This window comes from Lynx rufus, unplaced genomic scaffold (genome assembly GCF_022079265.1).
Source record: "Lynx rufus isolate CCGP_SWC_20201006 ecotype Redwood Valley unplaced genomic scaffold, mLynRuf1.p SCAF_7, whole genome shotgun sequence".
NCBI classification, from domain to species: domain Eukaryota; kingdom Metazoa; phylum Chordata; class Mammalia; order Carnivora; family Felidae; genus Lynx; species Lynx rufus.
The window spans coordinates 60,560,007-60,573,768 of record NW_025814889.1 but is presented as its reverse complement, the minus strand read 5'-3'; the positions used below and the strand labels follow the sequence as shown (position 1 = coordinate 60,573,768).

At 38.1% G+C, this 13,762-nt stretch overlaps 1 protein-coding gene across 1 annotated transcript in view; it reads right to left on the bottom strand.

Moving 5' to 3' along the window:
- The window catches only part of BMAL2 (basic helix-loop-helix ARNT like 2), a 75,266-nt gene that overhangs the window by 26,557 nt on the left and 34,947 nt on the right, over window positions 1-13,762 (bottom strand). The window lies entirely within an intron of this gene.

Below are 13,762 nucleotides of genomic sequence, written 5' to 3'. Positions count from 1 at the left end.
GCCTCATGTTGCTGCTGGTATTCTGTTTCAGAGATGGAAGGCTGGTAAACCTTCAGGGCCATTTGGGTAGGTGCCTGAGTTATAGGCTTGATAGGCTCAATCTTCTCTTCCATACTGGCACCTTCTCAATTCAGGAATAAACTTTTGCTATGGTGAAGCATCTTATCAAACTGCCCTCTTAAATCTTTCATGTTGCCACTGATCATGCTGTGGGGTCTGCCTTGTTAGGGGACGGATCCTTTGAAATGTTTCTTAAGGCTCTCCCAGCTGGTCTACATGTCTTGGCTTTCGTGTGGTGTTCACAAGAGATCCTAAGGCGGAGAGTATACTCAGGGTGTCTAATTTGGTACTTCATAATCTATTGCATAATGGCCACTTAGCTCCCACTGGACCTAATACAACACGGAAATGTTCTTCCTTACTAGCAGGTTAGGGGCCTATTAAAAATGCAGAGATGTTCCTAGGGGCACCCCCAAGGCTTGTCTGTTACTTATCTAATTGCTAAAGCAGTGGCCTTCAAACACTTTTTATTGTGCATGCTATGAAAAAAATTTTAAGCCCTTTCATGTGCATACACTTTATATATCTACTCTTATACCAATATATTATGTGTATTATAAAACACAAAAACTAAAATTAAAAATATGAGAGAAAAAGATGAAAAACATTGTTTTAAGAACATTTTATTCATGGTAAAACTTTTGTTCTTGAAAAATTAGAATACATCTTAATGAAGCTACATAATTATGGCTTATTATTTTTTAAGACAATGTTTTAACACATTGTGAAAGAGTGATGTGAAGGTCTCGTTCTAAATCTAACTTCTTATTCTATTTCCTTTTTCTTCATAACACTTATTACCATCAAAAAAGTTTTTGTTTTGTTCATTACTTTGGCCCCAGCAAATGGAATAGTGTTTGGCCCATACTGTATACTTAGTAAGTATTTCTTGAAAAACAATTCTTTTTTTAACACAATACCATATAATGGCGTGTTACTTTGCATCCCTTCCTGGTCCCACATTCAGTGGCCTCATGTGGGTAAAAGAGTGACTACTTACAAGCAGATATTGGCACAGCTACAGATCAGGGCTTTAGTTGTTTTCCCCTGATTGTCTAGACCTATGAAAATGGTGGAGAAATTAATAATGAAGATTAAACGTTAAAGCATGTTGTGCCTTTAGTTGTTATGTAGTAAATAGCACAAAAATTGAGTAAATAATCCTCTAATATTAAAAAACTATCATTTCAGCAAAGTCACTAATAATTTAAAAAATGAGTGATGTCCTGACAACATTTCTTTATGATTTCACTTTCACCTTATTACTGTAAAGTATGTCAACCAACATTCATATCAGAACTGTGTGCAGAGAGCTGGTTGTTGAACAATGACCAGCACACCTGGTCCCTAGCCCATATGGGTCTCCAAAGTTGGCCTCAACTGCCTCCCTTCCTATCACTATCTCCTGCATCTAGGGCGTAGTCACACTGTTCTTTGCCAAGTGCCCCCAAATGCCAAGTGTCTCCTTTCTGTTAGGAATTTCTTCCCAGAGATTTTTGCATAGCTGGCTCCTTCTCATTATCCAGGTCTCAGATATCAAATGTCACCTAAGGAGACATTCTCTGAGTATTCTGAAGTAACTACCTCTTTCTAGTCCCTGTCCTCATTATTCCATATTATTGATCTCATTGTACTTTCCCCTACCTAAAATATTCGTTAATTTGCAGTTGACTGGCTGCCTCCTGTGTCTATAATACAATGTTCACTAGAGCAATGACTTGTCTGTTTTTAGTGTATCCTTTGCATTTGGTATGGTGCCTGGCACATAGTAGGTACTCAGTAATTATCGACTGACCAAAATCTATTTAATTAGATACTACTATGTTTGGCAATGGTATCACACTTCTACTTTTTTTTTTTTTTTAGAGTGAGCATCAGTGGGGGTGAGGAATGTGGGGAGGGGAGAGAGACAGAGACAGAGACAGAGAATCTTAAGCAGGCTCCATGCTCAGCACAGAGCCTGATATGTGGCTCCATCCCACAACACTGGGATCATGGCCTGAGCTGAAATCAAGAGTTGGATGTTCAACTGAACGAGCTACCCAGAAGCCTCTCTACCACTTTTACTTAAGCATAGCAAATTTGCAGGGTTTTGTTTTTTTTTTAAGTAAGATTATGACAGAAGCTATGAGAAAATGCAAGTGAGGAAGAATCTCCACCAACAAAATTTCAGCACCAATCTTGGACACTGCTGCCCAGGGCATCTGTTTTCCTCTACTTTCCTTGCTCTCTCCTCCTCTTCTGCTCCTAGATAATCTCTTACTTGAGAGAGGGGTCTAAAACAGTGGTTATCAGAAAGAATAGAGAAGTTGAGAATCAAACCTGTGAGGCTGCAAAGTTTAGAAGCACTGAGGGTGAAATCAAGTTTTACAGAAGTAAAAGTATGGTTACATTGGGCACTAGCCATGCACCAATGCAAAGACATGACTAAAATACAAGTACTACATTAGACCATTTGGAAATTCTTCTATTCCCAGAAGACAAATTTTTCTGAAAAAAAATTTTTTTTTAATTGAAAATTGACACATAATGTTACATTAGTTTTAGGTGTACAACATAGGGATTTGACAAGTCTATACGTTATGCTCTCCTCAAGTGCAATTAGCATACAGCACTATAACAATATTATTGACTGTATTCCCTATGCTGTACCTTGTATTCCCATGACTTACTCATTCCTTAGCTGGAAGCCTGTTTCTCCCACTTCACTTCTCTTCGTCCATCCCTCCCCAACATCCATCTCTCCTCTGGCAACTATCAGCTTGTTCTTTGTATTTATGGGTCTGTTCTGGTTTTTGATTCCACATATAAGTGAATTCCTATGGTATTTGCCTTTAATCTGACTTATTTTACTTAGCATAAAACCCTCTATATCCATGCATATTGTTGCAATCGCAAGATCTCATCCTTTATGGCTGAATTAATATTCCATATTGTGTGTATGGGTGTGTGTACACTATTTCTTCTTTATCCCTTCATCTATTGATGGACACTTAGGTTGCTTCCATATCTTGGCTATTGTAAATAATGCTGCAATAAACATAGGGGTCATATATTTTTTCAAATTGGCGTTTTCATTTCCTGGGAGGGGGTGTTAAATATTCAGAAGTAGAATTACTGGATCACGGCATTTCTATTCTTAATTTTTTGAGAAACCTCCATAGTGTTTTCCAAGTAATTTACATTCCCACCAAAAGTACACAAGTGTTCCTTTCTCTCACATCCTCACCAACAGTTGTCTTTTTGACTGCAGCCATTCTGACAGGTATAAGGTTATATCTCATTGTGTTTTTGATTTGCATTTCCCTGATGATTAGAAATGTTTATTTTGGGGGGAGACAGAGCATGAACGGGGGAGGGGCAGAGGGAGAGAGGGAGACACAGAGCCCAAAACAGGCTCCAGGCTCCAAGCTGTCAGCACAGAACCTGACGTGGGGCTTGAATCCACCAACTGTGAGATCATGACCTGAGCTGAAGTTGGATGCTTAACCGACTGAGCTACCCAGGTGCCCCTGTTGAGCATCTTTGAATATACTTATTGGCCATCTGTATGGCTTTGGGAAAATGTCTATTCATTTGCCCATTTTAAATTGATTATTTCTTTGATGTTGAGTTGTATAAGTTATTTGTATGATTTAATATTAATTCCTTATTGGATATATCATTTGCAAGTACCTTCTCTCATTCAGTAGGCTGCCTTTTCATTCTGTTGATGATTTCTCTCAAACTTATTTTGCTGTAGTCCCAATAGTTCATTTTTGTCTTTGTTTCCCTTGCCTGAGGAAACATATCTGGCCAGACAAATGTTGCTAAGGCCAATGCCCAAAGCATTACTGCCTATGTTTTCCTCTAGGACTTTTATGGTTTCAGGTCTCACATTTAGGTCTTTAATCGATTTTATTTTTGTATATGGTGTAAGAAAGTGGTCCAGGTTTGTTCTTTTACATGTAGCTGTCCAGATTTCTCAGCACCATAAATTCAATAGATTGTCTTTTCCCCATAGTGTATTATTATTTTTGTTGTTGTAGATTAATTCACCATATAAGTGGTGGGTTTATTTCTGGGCTCTGTGTACTGTTCCAGTGATCTACATCTATTTTTGTGCCAGAACCATACTGTTTGTATAACTATAGCTTTGTAGTATATCTTGAAATTTGGGATTGTAATATCTCCAGCTTTTTTTTTTCCCTCAAGATAGCTTTGGCTATTGTGGTCTTTTATGGTTCCATATAAATTTTAGAATTATTCTAGTTCTGTGAAAATGCTGTTGGTATTTTCATAGGGATTGCACTAAATCTGTAGATTGCTTTGTGTAGTATGGACATTTTAACAATATTAATTCTTCAAATCCATGAGCATGGTATGTTTTTCCACTTGTTTGTGTCATCTTCAATTTTTCACCAATATTTTGTAGTTTTCAAAGAATAGGTCTCTCTTCTTGATTAAGTTTATTCCTAGGTATTTTAGTGTTTTGCATGCAATTATAAATGGAATTGTTTGCTTAATTCTTCTCTCTGCTACTTATTAGGGTATAGAAACACAACAAATTTCTGTATACAAATTTCATATCCTGCAACTTTACTGAATTCATTTATCAGTTCTAGTAGTTTTTTTGAGTGTCTTTAGAGTTTTCTTAGTATCATGTCATCTGCAAAGGTGACCATTTTACTTCTTCCTGACCAATTCAGATACCTTTTATTTCTTATCTGATAGCTGTAGTTAAAACTCTCAGTACTATATTGAATAAACGTGGCAAAAGTAGAACATCCTTGTTCCTGATCTTAGAGGAAAAGCTCTGTTTTTCATGATTGAGTATGATATCAGCTCTGGGTTTGCCATATATGGCCTTTATTGAGATATGTACCCTTAAAACTCATTTTGATGAGAGTTTTTCCCATGAATGTGTGTTGAATTTTGTCAAATGCTTTTTCTGTATCGATTGAGATGATCATGATTTTTATCTTGATTAATGTGATGTATCAAGTTCATTGATTTGCAAATATTGAGTCAACTCTGCATCCCTGGAATAAATCCCACTTGATCATGCTGACTGATCCTTTTAATGTATTGTTGAATCTGGATGGCTAATATTTTCCTGAGGACTTTTGCATCTATGTTCATCAGAGATATTGGCCTGTAATTTTCCTTTTTTTTGTAGAGTCTTTGTCTTGTTTTGGTATGAGAGTAATACTGGCCTTATCAACTAAACTTGCAGGCATTCCTTTCTCTTCTATTTTTTTGGAATAGTTTGAGAGGAATAGGTAATCTTTCTTTTCTTTTCTTTTTTTTTTACATTTATTTATTTTTGAAAGACAGAACACAAGTGGGGAAGGGACAGAGAGAGAGACACACACACACAGAATCTGAAGCAGGCTCCAGGCTTTGAGCTGTCAGCACAGTGCCAGTAATCGTTCTTCTTTAAGTGTTACATAGAATTCACCTGTTAACCCATCCTGGACTTTTATTTGTTTGGAGTTTTTAAATTACCAATTCCATTTCATTACTAGTAACTGTTCTGTTCAGATTTTCTATTTCTTCCTGATTCAGTTGTGGAAGATTGTGTGTTTCTAGGAATTTATCCATTTCTTCTAGGTTATCCAATTTGTTGGCATATAATTCTTCATACATACAAATAAAATAATCCTTTGTATTTCTGTGCTGTTAGCAATTACCTCTCATTTCTTTTTTTTTTTTTTTTATGGCTGGAATGCATACTCAGCATTTTATTCTTTTTATAAAAACTTGATGTCTTGCCCAGGAAATAAAATATGGCAGGTTTTTTTTTTAATATGAAATTTATTGTCAAACTGGTTTCCATACAACACCCAGTGCTCATCCCAAAAGGTGCCCGCCTCAATACCCATCACCCAGCCACCCTCCCTTCCACCCCCATCAACCCTCAGTTTATTCTCAGTTTTCAAGAGTCTCCTATGCTTTGGCTCTCTCCCTCTCCAACCTCTTTTTTTTTTCTTCCCCTCCCCCATGGACTTCTGCCAAGTTTCTCAGGATCCACATAAGAGTGAAAACATATGGTATCTGTCTTTCTCTGTATGGCTTATTTCACATAGCATGCATAACACTCTCCAGTTCCATCCACGTTGCTACAAAAGGCCATATTTCATTCTTTCTCATTGCCACGTAGTATTCCACTGTGTATATAAACCACAATTTCTTTATCCATTCATCAGTTGGTGGACATTTAGGCTCTTTCCATAATTTGGCTATTGTTGAAAGTGCTGCTATAAACATTGGGGTACAAGTGCCCCTACGCATCAGCACTCCTGTATCCCTTGGGTAAATTCCTAGCAGGGCTATTGCTGGGCCATAGGGTAGATCTGTTTTTAATTTTTTGAGGAACCTCCACACTGTTTTCCAGAGCAGCTGCACCAATTTGCATTCCCACCAGCAGTGCAGGAGGGTTCCCATTTCTCCACATCCTCTCCAGCATCTATAGTCTCCTGATCTGTTCATTTTAGCCACTCTGACGGGCGTGAGGTGATATCTGAATGTGGTTTTGATTTGTATTTCCCTGATGAGGAGCGACATTGAGCATCTTTTCATGTGCCTGTTGGCCATCCGGATGTCTTCTTTAGAGAAGTGTCTATTCATGTTTTCTGCCCATTTCTTCACTGGATTATGTTTTATGGGTGTGGAGTTTGGTGAGCTCTTTATAGGTTTTGGATACTAGCCCTTTGTCCGATATGTCATTTGCAAATATCTTTTCCCATTCCGTTGGTTGCCTTTTAGTTTTGTTGGTTGTTTCCTTTGCTGTACAGAAGCTTTTTATCTTTGTGAAGTCCCAATAATTCATTTTTGTTTTTAATTCCCTTGCCTTTGGGGATGTGTCAAGTAAGAAACTGCTGCGGCTGATGTCAGAGAGGTTTTTCCCTGCTTTCTCCTCTAGGGTTTTGATGGTTTCCTGTCTCACATTCAGGTCCTTTATCCATTTTGAGTTTGTTTTTGTGAGTGGTGTAAGAAAGTAGTCTAGTTTCATCCTTCTGCATGTTGCTGTCTAGTTCTCCCAGCACCATTTGTTAAAGAGACTGTCTTTTTTCCATTGGATATTCTTTCCTGCTTTCTCAAAGATTAGTTGGCCATACTTTTGTGGGTCTACTTCTAGGGCTTTATTCTATTCCATTGGTCTATGTGTCTTTTTGCGCCAATACCATGCTGTCTTGATGATTACAGCTTTGTAGTAGGGGCTAAACTCTGGGATTGTGATACCTCCTGCTTTGGCCGCCTTCTTCAAAATTACTTTGGCTATTCAGGGTCTTTTGTGGTTCCATACAAATTTTTGGGATTGCATTGAATGCTTAGATAGCTTTGGGTAGTATTGACATTTTAACAATATTTATTCTTCCAACCCATGAACATGGAATGTTTTTCCATTTCTTTATATCTTCTTCAATTACCTTCATAAGCTTTCTATAGTTTTCAGCATACAGATCTTTTACATCTTTTGGTTAGGTGTATTTCTAGGTAATTTATACTTCTTAGTGCAATTGTGAATGGGATCAGTTTCTTTATTTGTCTTTCTGTTGCTTCATTATTAGTGTATAAGAATGCAACTGATTTCTGTACATTGATTTTGTATCCTGCAACTTTGCTAAATTCATGTATCAGTTCTAGCAGACTTCTGGTGGAGTCTGTCGGAGTTTCCATGTATAATATCATGTCATCTGCAAAAAGTGAAAGCTTGACTTCATCTTTGCCAATTTTGATGCCTTTGATTTCCTTTTGTTGTCTGATTGCTGATGCTAGAACTTCCAACACTATGTTAAACAACAGCGGTGAGAGTGGGCATCCCTGTCGTGTTCCTGATCTCAGGGAGAAAGCTCTCAGTTTTTCCCCATTGAGGATGATATTAGCTGTGGGATTTTCATAAATGGCTTTTATGATGTTTAAGTATGTTCCTTCTATCCCGACTTTCTCGAGGGTTTTTATTAAGAAAGGATGCTGAATTTTGTCAAATGCTGTTTCTGCGATTGACAGGATCATATGGTTCTTATCTTTTATTAATGTGATGTATCGCACGGATTGATTTGCGAATGTTGAACCAGGCCTGCAGCCCAGGAATGAATCCCACTTGATCATGGTGAATAATTCTTTTTATATGCTGTTGAATTCAATTTGCTAGTATCTTATTGAGAATTTTTGCATCCATATTCATCAGGGATATTGGCCTATAGTTCTTTTTTGCTGGGTCTCTGTCTGGTTTAGGAATCAAAGTAATCCTGGCTTCATAGAATGAGTCTGAAAGTTTTCCTTCCCTTTGTATGTTTTAGACTAGTTTGAGAAGGATGGGTATTATCTCTGCTTTAAATGTCTGGTAGAATTCCTCTGGGAAGCCATCTGGTCCTGGACTCTTATTTGTTGGGAGATTTTTGATAACTGATTCATTTTCTTCGCTCATTATGGATCTGTTCAAGCTTTCTATTTCTTCCTGTTTGAGTTTTGGAAATGTGTGGGTGTTTAGGAATTTGTCCATTGCTTCCAGGTTGTCCATTTTGTTGGCATATAATTTTTCATAGTATTCCCTGATAATTGCTTGTATTTCTGAGGGATTGGTTGTAATAATTCCATTTTCATTCATGATTTTATCAATTTGGGTCATCTCCCTTTTCTTTTTGAGAAGCCTGGCTAGAGGTTTATCAATTTTATTTTTTCAAAAAACCAACTCTTGGTTTCAATGATCTGCTCTACTGTTCTTTTAGATTCTATATTGTTTATTTCTGCTCTGATCTTTATTATTTCTCTTCTTCTGCTGGGTTTGGGGTATCTTTACTGTTCTGCTTCTATTTCCTTTAGGTGTGCTGTTAGATTTTGTATTTGGGATTTTTCTTGTTTCTTGAGATAGGCCTGGATTGCAATGTATTTTCCTCTCAGGATTGCCTTCGCTGCATCCCAAAGCGTTTGGATTGTTATATTTTCATTTTCATTTGTTTCCATATATTTTTAAATTTCTTCTCTAATTGCCTGGTTGACACTTCTCATTTCTGTTTTGGGATCTCTTTTTGAGGAGTTTGACTAACAGCTTATCAATTTTATCTTTTAAAGAAGTAGCTCTTGGTTTCTTTGATCTTTTCTGGATTTTCTTTCACTTATTTCTGTACTGCTCTTCATTATTTCCTTCTACTCATCTTGGGCTTTATTCTTTTTCTCATTGTTTTAGGTGTAAGGTTAGACTATTTGAGATTTTTTTTTTTTTTTTGAGGAAGGCTTGTATTGCTATGAACTTACCTCAGAAGTACTTTCACTCCAAAATTTTGGACCATTGTGTTTACATTTTTATTTGTCTCCATGTATTTTTTTAAATTTCCTCTCTGATTTCTTTGTTGACCCATTGACTGTTAAGTGGCATATTGTTTAGTCTTCATGTGTTTGTTTTTAAGAGTTTTTTGTTGTGATTGATTTCTAGTGTCATATTGTTGTGGTTGGAAAAGATGTGTGTATAATTTCTATTCTCTTAAATTTGTGGAGACTTGTTTTGTGGTCTACATGTGATTTATCTTAGAGAATGCCCCATGTGTACTTGAAAAGAATGTGTATTCTGTTTTTGGATGAAATGTTCTGTATGTATCTGTTAAGTTCATCTAGTCTAATGTGTCAAAGACACTGTTTCCTTATTGATTTCTACATGGATAATCTATCCATTGATGTAAGTGGGGTGTTAAAGTCCTCTACTATTTTTGTATTACTGTGTATATATTGTATACTATTATTTTATTGTCCATTTCTCCCTCTATATCTGTTAATATTTGCTTTATGTATTGAGGTATTCCTATGTTGGATGCATGAATACTTACAATTGTTCTATCCTCTTGGATTAATCCCTTTATCATTATGTATTGCCCCTTTTGTCACTTGTTACAGTCTCCATGTTAAAGTCTATTTTGTTTGATACAAGTACTGCTAACCCAAGGTTTTTTTGTTTGTTTTTGTTTTGCTTCTATTTGCATAGAATATCTTTTTTCATCCCTTCACTTGAAGTCTGTATTGGTCTTTAGGTCTGAAGTGAGCCTTTTGTAGGCAGCATATAGAAGGGTGTTGTTTTTTTAATCCATGGAATCACTCTATGTCCTTGATTGGAACATTCAGACCATTAACATTTAAAGTAATTATTGATAGGTATGTACTTATTGCCATTTTGTTTATTGTTTTCTGGTAGTTTTTGTAGTTCTTCTCTGTTCTTCTCTTGCTCTCTTCCCTTATGATTGATGACTTTTAGTGTTTTGCTTGGCTTTCTTTCTATGTTATATGTACCTATTACAGTTGTTTGGTTTGTGGTTACCATGGGGTTCATATATAATATCCTAAGTATATAGCAGCCCATATTAAGTTGATGGTCACTTAAGTTTGAACATATTCTAAAATATTTATTTTTACTCCTTTCCCCATTTTATTTATATGTTGTCATATTTTGTATCTTGATATTCATAATTTTCTTCTAAGTATGGCCTTTTCTTTTCCACTTCAAGAAGTCCCTTTAACTTTTCTTGTAATGCTAGTTTAGTGGTGATGATGTCCTTTACCTTTTATTTGTCTGGGAACTCTATTTCTCTTTCAATTCCTAATGATAACCTTGCTAGGTAGAGTATTCCTGGTTGTAGATTTTTTTTCTTTTCAGCACTTTGAATATATCATGCCACTCCCTTCTGGCCTGCAAAATTTCAACTCCATAATCAGCCAATAGCCTTATGGGGTTTCCCTTGTGTGGCACATTACTTCTCTCTCACTACTTTTAATTTTTTTAATGTTTATTTATTTTTGACAGAGAGAGAGACAGAGCATGAGCGGGGGAGGGTAACAGAGTGAGGGAGACACAGAATCCGAAGCAGGCTCCAGGCTCTGAGCTGTCAGCACAGAGCCTGACGTGGGGCTGGAACTCACAGACTGCAAGATCATGACCTGAGCTAAGGTCGGATGCTCAACCGACTGAGCCACCCAGGCACCCCTCTCTCTCACTACTTTTAAAATTCTCTATCTTTAATTGTTAACATTTTAGTTATGATGTGTCTGGTGCAGACCTCCTTGGGTTCATCTTCTTTGGGACTCTTGTGCCTCTTGAATCTGGACAGCTGTTTCCTTCCCTGAAATAGAGATTTCTTCAAATAAGTGTTCTGCTTCTTTCTTTCTTTCTTTCTTTTTCTTTTCTTTTCTCTGTCTCTCCCTCCCTTCCCTCTCTTCTCCTCCTGGGACTCCTATAATGTGAATGTTTGTTTGCTTGATGTTGTTGAAGAGATCCCTTACCTATCCTCTCTTTTTAAAGTTCTTTTTTTCTTCTTGCTCTTCAGCTTGGGTGCATTCCATTACCCTATCTTCCAGACTGCTGATCCGTTTTTCTGCATCTATTAATCTGTTGATTCCCTCTAGTGTATTTTTCATTTCAGAAATTGTATTCTTCAACTCTGATAGTTTTCTTTTATATATTCTGTCTTTGTTGAAGTTCTCACTGAGCTCTTCCACTCTTTTCTCCAATCTGGTGAACATCTTTATGATCGTCACTCTAAACCCTTTATCAGGCATATTACTTAACTCCATTTCATTTAGTTCTTTTTCTGAGGTTCTTTCATTTGGAGCACATTCCTCTATCTCCCTATTTTGCCTTTCTGTGTTTGTTTCTATGAATTAGGTAGAACAGCTATTTTTCCTAAACTTGAAGGAATGGTCTTGTGTATGGTCATTCCCTGTGTGGACTCTGTATCTGGCGACTTTGGCTGGTTGGAACTGTAGCTGGTGTCAATGGGGGTCCTAGGGCACTCCATGCTGGGACTGCCCTGGTGGGATGCCAGAGCTAAACTGGGCATAAATTGAGGTGGACTTAGGACCATCTGCACAGAAAGTGCACCAGTGGGACAGCTCAAGTGGACATAGGCTAGGGAGGTCCCTGGATTCTCCACAAAGAAGGTATTCTGGTAGAACAACTGAAAGAGAAGTGTATACCAGCTAGTGGGTCCTGGAGCTCTGTGCACAGAGGGAATCCTGGCAGGATAGCTGAAACTGAAGTGTAGACATGGGCTGGGGTGATCTCAGGGCTCTCTGCACAGAGGATGCTCAGGCAGGATAGCTGAAGCTGAAGTGGGTGCAAGCCACAGTATGGGAGGGTTCAGCATACAAGTTGCTCTAGCAGAGCAAATGATGTGGAGATGGGTATGGACCAGGTGTTCCCAGAGCGCTAGGATGCCCTAGCAAACCGTTTGGAACTGAAGTGATGTGGGCCTGGAGTATTCCAGTGTGGTTTGTACTTGTGTCACCTTGGCAAAGCAGCCGGAGCTGTAGTGAGGTGACCATGGGTGTCCTGTTCTGCACTGTTGTGGAGCTGCCTTAGTGGGACAACCGGGCTGGTGTAGACTAGGGGTCTGGGGCTCAATGAGGCAGAAGGCCAGCTAGGTCACCCAGACCCTGCTCTCATCCATACTATCAAGTTGGAGGAGGAATGTGAACCATAGTGTTCATCAGCCTCTCTGACTTGGAGAGAGTTCCAGTAGCTCCCTGCCATTTGACAAGGTTGTAGGGCTGGTTCCTGTATATTCTAGTTGCATTTTTAAAGTGTGGCTTTTTTGTGTGTCCCAGGGCAGACAAATCTCCTCAGAGTCCCTCAGTACTATTCCTCCCCACTACAGTTCACAGTGTCGGCTAGGGTTTCCCTTTGTTACTGTGCCATTCTGTATGTGGTCTTGTATTGTGCACAAGCTGTTCAGTCAGCCCTCAGATCTTCTTTAGGAGGAAGTACTCTATAAATAAGCATAGATTTGGTGTGTCTGTGGAGGAGGTGAGTTCAGGGTCTCCCTATGTCGCCATCTTGGACCAGAACCATTAATCTCTAAAACACTTACAAAACCTGATAATTTTAGACTTTACTCAACTTACAACTTGTGTAAAACACCACCGAGATCTCGGTCATTGGCTGCCATGTTTTTCTCTCACATGGATTGCTGTATAGATTAAGGGATTCACTTATGGTTGGATCTACCCAATATGATATTGGTTTACTTCCAGTTAAATCCTAAGGGTAAAATGTACTACAGTCCAGGGTCTACATGGAGCATGACTCCTTGGACCATCCATGCAGAAGGAATATTCTTGCCCTTGGAGACTAGTTCTACATTATATGGCAATGTCAAATATAAGATGAATTGGCTGACTTGGGAAGGAAGGCAGAGAAAACAGGCACCCTGAGGTAATGACAACATCATCTGCTTGCACGGTCCTAAGAGTTTACATGCATTACTTCTAGTAATACTCATAACAGCTCCTAACATTTATCTAGTGTTACTATGCTAGGAACCATGGTAAGCACATCACATGTATTAACTCATTTAATCCTAAAAACTACCCTAGGAGGTTCTGTAATTTTCTTTTTATAGTTGAAAAGAGTAAGACCCAGAAGGATTTAGTAATTTATCTTAAGTCACAAAGTTAATCACAAGTTAGGATTTAAACCTCAACAGTTTGGTTCCAGAATCAATGCACTTACCTACTCCACAAAACATACAATCCTGTGAATAATCTTGTTTTATAGATAAGGAAACTTGGCTCAGAGGGATTAAGAAACTTGTTCACTACTACAGAGCTAGCAAGTGATAAAGCAAAATTTGATCACAGTCAGCTGGATTCCACAGCCTCTTCATTACCAGGTCAGTTGTGACTTCACCCCCAGGGGGCAACTCTTGCACTCAGAGCCAAGGGCAAGAGGGCAGCA